At 35.8% G+C, this 8,112-nt stretch overlaps 1 non-coding gene across 1 annotated transcript; it reads right to left on the bottom strand.

The window, feature by feature from the left end:
* Nucleotides 1–1,276: 1,276 nt before the first annotated feature.
* LOC112082569 lies at nucleotides 1,277–1,383 on the bottom strand. The gene has a single exon (XR_002897237.1). It is a non-coding gene; the product is annotated as a small nucleolar RNA R71 (small nucleolar RNA).
* Between the last annotated feature and the right edge of the window lie 6,729 nt (nucleotides 1,384–8,112).

The raw sequence follows: 8,112 nt of genomic DNA, 5'->3' as shown, positions 1-8,112 counted from the left end.
CTGGATGTTTGATTAATTGATTTAGTTAGGGTTCATAATCTATTTAGTTCTTCACCATAGGTTGTTCTTAAAGCTAATTATGGACTGGCCACCTAGAACTTAGATCTTAGGTTAATTGAATGACACGGAAGTGTAATTGAATAACTGGAAAGAACCTAGGGTGAGCAAAGTAGCTATTCGCAAAGGAATTTGGTTTAGCTGCTTTGTGAACATATCAAACTTGTGCTTAAAGATAGTTTATGTCTTTAGGATTTGCAAAGAAATTTGGAATTCTGATATTTAAACTTAGATAATTCTCGTAATGGAAGTTTGTTAGTTATAATTTCGTGATTTGAGTTTAAGAACCGTGCTTAAACCTGAGCCCTGATTAATCGATTGTTCTGCATTCATTGATTTCCTGAGAAACATCCTAGACCTAATCTCCACCCATCTGAACTTTACAAACGTTTTTACTGCATTCGTTTATCTTTATTTGCATCGCTATTTGATTCTCATTAATCTGCTTAGCGTAATTCAATTCCTAATATGTTTATTGAGTGAATCTCTCGTCTCTGTGGTTCGACCCCTACATACTACAACTGCACGTCTGTGCTCTTGCAGAGTAGATCTAGGGATTAAACTTTGAGCAGATCAAGTTTTGGCGCCGTTGCCGGGGACTTGATTTTCGCCATTAAACTTTAGTTCTTGAGTTTCGACTAAGTTTTTCTTAGTGTCGAGCGACACCAGTCGTTTTCGTTTAATTTTATTATTACTTTGTTACTTACATTGCTCTTTCTCTTTGTCTCAGAAATTAGCAAAGATGGAGAACAGATTGGTATTGGTTCGTGATGATGCTGGAGTCTGGAGAGACCAAGATGGTCATGTGTGTAATGAGAGAGGCCAGCGACTTGATGGAGAGGGTAACATCATCAGGACGCTGGGTGACTACAACAGGCCTGAGCAATTCTATGCAAATCGGTCCGCGATTCGCGCCCCTGCGTTTCAGACGAATGACTTTGAGCTGAAGCCTGTGTACTACACTCTTGTGGGTCAGCATCCTTTCCATGGTCTTTCTCATGATCACCCGATGGATCATATTGAGAGGTTTGAGGACTTAGTCACCAGCATCAAGTACAATGGAGTGTCCAATGATTTCCCCTTCTGCAAGCTGTTTCCTTACTCTTTTGCTGGAGAAGCAGCTAACTAGTTGAAGCAGTTGGAGCCAGGATCACTAACTACTTGGGAGAAGACCAGGAACGCCTTTCTGCACAATTTCTATGATGATGCGAGGTCTGAGGAACTGAGACTCAAAATCTCAACGTTTTCTCAAGGACTAACTGAAGCATTCAAGGCTGCTTGGGTGAGATTCAAGTCATATCAAAGAGATTGTCCACATCATGGTTTCAGTGATGTTCAGCTGTTGGGTATTTTCTTCAGAGGTGTTGATTGGAGATATCAGATGGGTGTTGATGCAGCAAGCAATGGGAACTTCAACACCAGATACCCTGAAGACGCTGTTGTGCTTATTGAGAACTTGGCATCTAGCAATAGTACCAAGAATGCAGACTATCAGTGAAAGAAGCAGGGTGGAAACATGGATGGATCGCAGATTGCTGAGGTGAAGGCTAAGCTTGACTCTGTGCATAGCCTTCTAGTGGGTAAGAAGTCCGTCCGATATGCTGCAGAGGTTAAGAATTTCGAACCAGATGAAGCACTTGAGGAAGAGGATGTTAACTTCATCAATGGAGCTGGATTTCAGGGTCAGAGATTTGGTACTCAGCCAGGAAACACGAATTACAGTGGAAATAATCAGAGGAGTACCTTCACAGGTAATCAGAACTCTTTTGGTTACAGCTCCAAACCTCAGTACCAGACACCCTTTTCCAACAACAGTTTCTCTAGAAATTACAGCACTCCTTCATCTCAACCTCAAAATCCTGACAATGAGATGAAGTCTATGCTGGAACAAATTTTGGAAGGTCAGCAGAAGCTCACCGTGGACTTTAATGGAAAGATGGATGCTCTCTACCTTGATCTGAATGGAAAAATTGAAGTTCTGAACACTCATGTCAAGAAGCTTGATACTCAGGTTGCTCAAACTGCAGAATCTGTAAAAAGGCAAGAAGGATTCCTTCCTGGGAAGACTGACACCAATCCTAGGCATTACTGCAGTGCCATCTCGTCAAGGAGTGATAAAAAGTTGACTCATGTGCTTAAAAAGGGTGTTTCTAAGGATGAAATCGTGGAGTTGGACGAATCTGCAGAAAATTTCGAAGTTGCAGAGCCGGTGTCGAGCGACACCATAACCAGTGTCGCGCGTCACCAATTGCAGAGCGAAGCTGATATTGCTCAAAGTCCGAAATCTGCTGAGGAAAAGGTTTACAAACCTAAGGTTCCTTACCCAAGGATTCCTAGGAAGTCCAAGTAGGAGATAGATGATGCCAGATGCAAGGCTTTGATGGAGAAACTTGTGATTGAGATTCCTTTGGTTGATGCTGTGAAGATTGCTCCCACTCTCAGACACTATGTGAAGAAGATGGTGACTAATAATCTGAGTCATGAGGAAGGAGTGATGATGATCTCTGAACAGGTCAGTGCTGTAATTCAGAATAAGATTCCAGAGAAGCTCTCAGACCCATGAAGCTTTGTTTTGGACTGCTCTATCTTCTCAGAGAGGTTCAAGAGATCGCTGTGTGATCTTGGTTCAAGTGTTAACCTCATGCCTTATTCAGTAGCTGTTAACCTTGGAATGACTGATTTCAAGCCAACTAAGATCTCTTTGATCCTAGCAGATCGATCTAAAAGAATCCCAAAAGGTGTCTTGGAAGATGTTCCGATTAAAGTTGGTGATTGCATAAATTCTACAGATTTCGTGGTTCTGGAATATGGAGAGGAACCCAAAGATCTTCTTATCCTGGGAAGATCGTTTTTAGCTACAGCTGGAGCGGTAATTGATGTCAAGCATGGTAACCTTGATCTCCACTTGGGAGATACCATCATGACTTTCAAGATGGAGAGGCTGAAGGATTCAACCATAGATGGTCAGACATTCCAAGTCAGTGCAATACCTGAAGTGATAGTTGGAGATCAGAACGTGTTTGATGCTGAGAAGGTGAGAGATCAACCTGAGTTGAAGAAAACGTCTACAGAACCAGTGACTGCTGTTGATCAGGGAGTTCAAAACATCTCACTCTATTCATCTCCACCAAAGCAAAGGTCAAGGCCACACAAACACAGATCCCACCTTGTTGTTATTCCCGTATTCCTTGGACGACCTCATGCGCACAATGCTTACACACCACCATGGATGAGACGACTTTCACAGAGGCATTCTTTGCCACTGTCTGAACCACCAGATGCATAGTCTATCCATAGTCAAACTAATGACTTAAAACAAGCGCTTGGTGGAAGGAAATCCACTGGTAAGTCTGTACATAAGTCTTTTTGTTTCTTTTGATTTTCGTTTTTTGGTTTTGTGTTTTAGGTGTAATAGATACGAAGTGGTTGGTGTCGAGCGACACCACCATCAGTGTCAGTCGACACCAGTCAAAAAAAACAAAAATTAGGAAATCAGGAAACCGGAGTCAAACCAGAAATTCGGATGAATCTGCTGCAATTTGGTACGAAGAGAACAAGTGTCGCACGACACTATCATCAGTGTCGCTCGACACCATCATTGCGGCCAGGTAAATTCTCTGTTTTTCCTGCGTTTCTCTGTTTCATTTCTTTTGTTTCACCAACTTCGGACTAGATAACACTGGGGACAGTGTTGTTTAAGTCTGGGGGAGGTAGTTGCTGACATTGTGTTTGTTTTTCTTAAGAGTCAGTCGTGTCAAAACGTTTTTGAGTCAAAACCTGTTGGAGATTATGATGTTTTTCTTGGAATCATTGTGCTGACCTTTCATCTAAGTGACCACTGCTGCAGATTCAGTTTAGATCCGACTAATGAAAAATCCAAAGGCTGACCAGTTGACTAGAGGCGTCCATGTTTCCAACAGAATCCATTAACCTGAGCTAATTTCTGAACTCTTTCTTTTACCTCGTTGATGTGACTGATGCCTTAGAGCTTGATTCCTCGTTCGTACTTGATCAATGAAAGCCTGTGTGAAATTTAATGTTGGTGTTTCTCTCCCTGTAATGAGCTAAGAAGAAGAAAGGAAAAAAGAAAAGGGCGAAAAGATTGAGATGATTTTCGCTTAGGAGTGAAGGGTTAGGAATGTTTCCAATGATCTCATTATTTCACTTCTAAGTTGGAATGATCACACAAAGGAAGGAAGTGAGGGGTAGGAAAGTTTCTCATGACCCCACTATTCGCTGAAAACCTTTGATACAAGATAAGGGGACAACTCGGGGACTCGATGGCAAACACCATCAGTACTCGCAGCTTTACCCTTATCGAGTATATGCCATTAAAAAAAAGATGATGAGTGTGTGAAAAGAATAAGTCTGGGGGAGAGAAAAGTACCAACGGGTGTATGGCTGATTTGTTTGAGTATAGTACGGGAAAGAATCTAGAAGGTTCTTGGCATCTGAATCATCAGTGAGACCCAGCGATGAGGGTTTATGGACAATGTTGTGAAATTTTGGACTCAATCTGGGAAGCAGTGAATGTCTGCGGAGAAGTACATGGTGGTTCGATTTGGAGTGATGAAGCAGTAGTTGAGTTGCAGGATGATTGGTCAAAAGCGATGTTCCAATGAAAGGTTGAGTCTTTGTGTTTTCAAACCTCTTTCTCTTATTTGGTGTTCTGTTTGCTTGAGGGCAAGCAAATGCTAAGTCTGGGGGAGTTGATATATCATGGTTTTTATGGTTTTTAACCATGGTATATGTCTTATTTATAGAGTCTTTCTAGTGTTTCTCGAGTCTTTTGGAGTCTTTACAGGTCATAAGTACGTTTGGAGCTTAACTGGAGACTTTGGAGCACTTTGGAGCTTAATCAGGATCAAATTCGTCAAGGATGAATCATGTGCTTTAGTGTCGCTTGACACCATGGAGAGTGACGCTCGACACTTGTTGCAGAAATAAGGAAAACGTGATTTTGTTTCCTGTTTGAAGAAGGAGTTGGACCCAAAAGTCTCCAATAGTTACAAGGAAGCCCAAAACGTGTTTTTAAGTTATAAATAGGGTTTTTAGCCACCTTATATCGATACCTTAGATTTTCTGAGAGAGAACTTTTGTTTTTGAGAGCTTTTGGGGAGACAAGTCTGAAACTCTGTTCCGGAGAGAGAAGATTTCGAACCCCTGTTTATTAATCTATTTACTGCTTACTGCAATCTATTCATTCATGTTTATTGCTTCAATCTCCATGTCTGAGTAGTTTGCTTGTTAGGTTTAGGGTTCTCATAAAGATTTTCTCTGGATGTTTGATTAATTGATTTAGTTAGGGTTCATAATCTATTTAGTTCTTCACCATAGGTTGTTCTTAAAGCTAATTCTGGACTGACCACCTAGAACTTAGATCTTAGGTTAATTGATTGATACGGAAGTGTAATTGAATAACTGGAAAGAACCTAGAGTGAGCAAAGTAGCTATTCGCAAAGGAATTTGGTTTAGCTGCTTTGTGAACATATCAAACTTGTGGTTAAAGCTGGTTTATGTCTTTAGGATTTGCAAAGGAATTTGGAATTTGAGATTTAGACTTAGATAATTCTCGCAACGGAAGTTGGTTAGTTATAATTTCGTGATTTGAGTTTAAGAACCGTGCTTAAACCTGAGCCCTGATTAATCGATTGTTCTGCATTCATTGATTTCCTGAGAAACACCCTAGACCTAATCTCCACCCATCTAAACTTTACAAACGTTTTTACTGCATTCGTTTATCTTTATTTGCATCGCTATTTGATTCTCATTAATCTGCTTAGCGTAATTCAATTCATAATAGGTTTATTGAGTGAATCTCTCGTCTCTGTGGTTCGACCCCTGCATACTACAACTACACATCTGTGCTCTTGCAGAGTAGCTCTAGGGATTAAACTTTGAGCAGATCAGCGGATCATAGATCTAGTAAAAAAAAAACAAGCTTCAATGTTTACAAAAATCATATTAGAAAAAAAAGTAGTAGTAAATTAAAGTTAACAAACTTCATGTTTCCTTACACTTAATTTGGGTGTCTTTGTTTTACTCTCTATAGCCATATTGATATCTACTTTATTTAATGACAATAAGTAACTACGTGAAGTTGAAATTTTACAAAGTTATTGTGTTTAATTCTAAGTTTTCAAGATATGCTGATGTCTACATGATCTTTTTACTTTGCTGTTATGTTTAGAAGAGTTTAGTTCATTCTCTTTACACTGATCTTACAATTATATGGGTTTAAACGGAAGAACGAAGGAATAGCAGACAGTCTGTTAATGTGTTAGAAAAATAATAATATACTAGGAATTAACCCGCACATTGTGGAGAGTAATGTTTTTTAAATAATTTTTAAATTTAATATTTTTTGTTAAATTAAAATTAGTGGCCAAAATCCTTTAAAAAATATGTAAATAAATAAAATTGATGGCAATTAGATAACAATATATATATATACATATATATATATATATATATAAATATCACACAACTGATAATCTGATATTTACTTATATACTATATATATCATCGAATAGGACTTTAAACTAGTTTTGTTATGCGGTTTAATTATTCGTAGTTTTTCAATGTGAAAGTGATATAATATTTATATATACTTATATACATACCAACATGGATTAGAATCTATATCTACATATATCCATAAAATAAGAATTTAATTATAAATATTTTATTAAAGATCAAACTATCATTTTTAGTTAATGAATTATATAATATATGTTAATAATGATTATATATACGATTATCAAAGTGGAGACACCCGTCTATTTAATCTATTTTGTAATTTACTAAAATAAGTTTTTGGCCAATCCGTAAAAAATATAATTTAAGATTTGAAAACATATTTCAGTTTTTTTAATAAAAATAATTGAACTAATTTTCGAAAATGATACTAATTAATTATGAAAATACAAATAGATTGATTATTATTTAAAATAATTAGAATATATTTTAATATTTTAATAGGTAATAAAACTAAATACACTTTTAATTTATATTTATACATATTCAAAACAAATCTGTGAGCTCTATATTGAACTATCTCTTACGGAGTAATATTTAATTGAGTTTTTTATATTTGTAAAGTTTATTTATGTAATATCTTCTAAGTAAATGTTTATTTATGGAATATCTTATAAATAAATGTTTATTTATTTAAAATATTTTGAAATATCTTACAAAGAAAATTTCATTTATGTAAATGTCTACTCAAATAATAATATAAAAATATATATTTCATAAAAAAAAATATTAAAAGGTGATTATTTAATTAGTAGAACAAATATATGAATTAAAATAAAAACCACATGTAATAATACGTACCTCCAATTGTGAAAACGGTTTATGATTGCAGATTAATCAGATCAGACATAATAAATGTAGATTAAATGATATAAATGCAGATCAAACGGATCAAACAGCAAATTTATATGGTTTAATTATAAAAATATGGTTAAATCAAGCGTATCAAACAAGGCAGAAAAAGCTAAGCATGATATATATTTGAACTAAAAAATGTCAAAATATTACAGTACGCAAAATTTAGATAAATGTTTTTTATAAAAATAACCAAATAAATTATAATCATTAAATATATTATCAACTCCTTTTTGAGTTGCATAGGAATTCTCGACATGAATGATTGATATACTCATCGTTTACCACCCGAATAAAAGACTGCAAATGTAAAATAATTATTGTCAATTCCAAATTTTGTGACTTGTCAACAATAATTTTTGATTTAATCGAAGCATTAAATAACCATAAACAAAAAAAATGAAATTTTTGTTTGATAAACATAAAATGCATTTTTTATACTTTTAAAATTAAGAAAAGAAACACAAATATGTCATTTTAAAACTTCAGTTTAGAATCTTAGATATGCAAAGTAGACAGCACAGTGAAATCAAAATCGTTAAAACAATATCAAATTTGTACAACATTACATATAAAAATTTTCGACAGACATCAATCCACAAAAACATTTCCATTCCGATTTTAGTTGCAAAATTCTCAACATGATTTACTTGCTTTCCATTT

This window comes from Eutrema salsugineum, unplaced genomic scaffold (genome assembly GCF_000478725.1).
Source record: "Eutrema salsugineum unplaced genomic scaffold, Eutsalg1_0 scaffold_1, whole genome shotgun sequence".
In the NCBI taxonomy this organism is placed as follows: Eukaryota; Viridiplantae; Streptophyta; class Magnoliopsida; order Brassicales; family Brassicaceae; genus Eutrema; species Eutrema salsugineum.
Note: the sequence above shows the minus strand (reverse complement) of the source record. Positions and strands in the feature narration are given on the sequence as shown.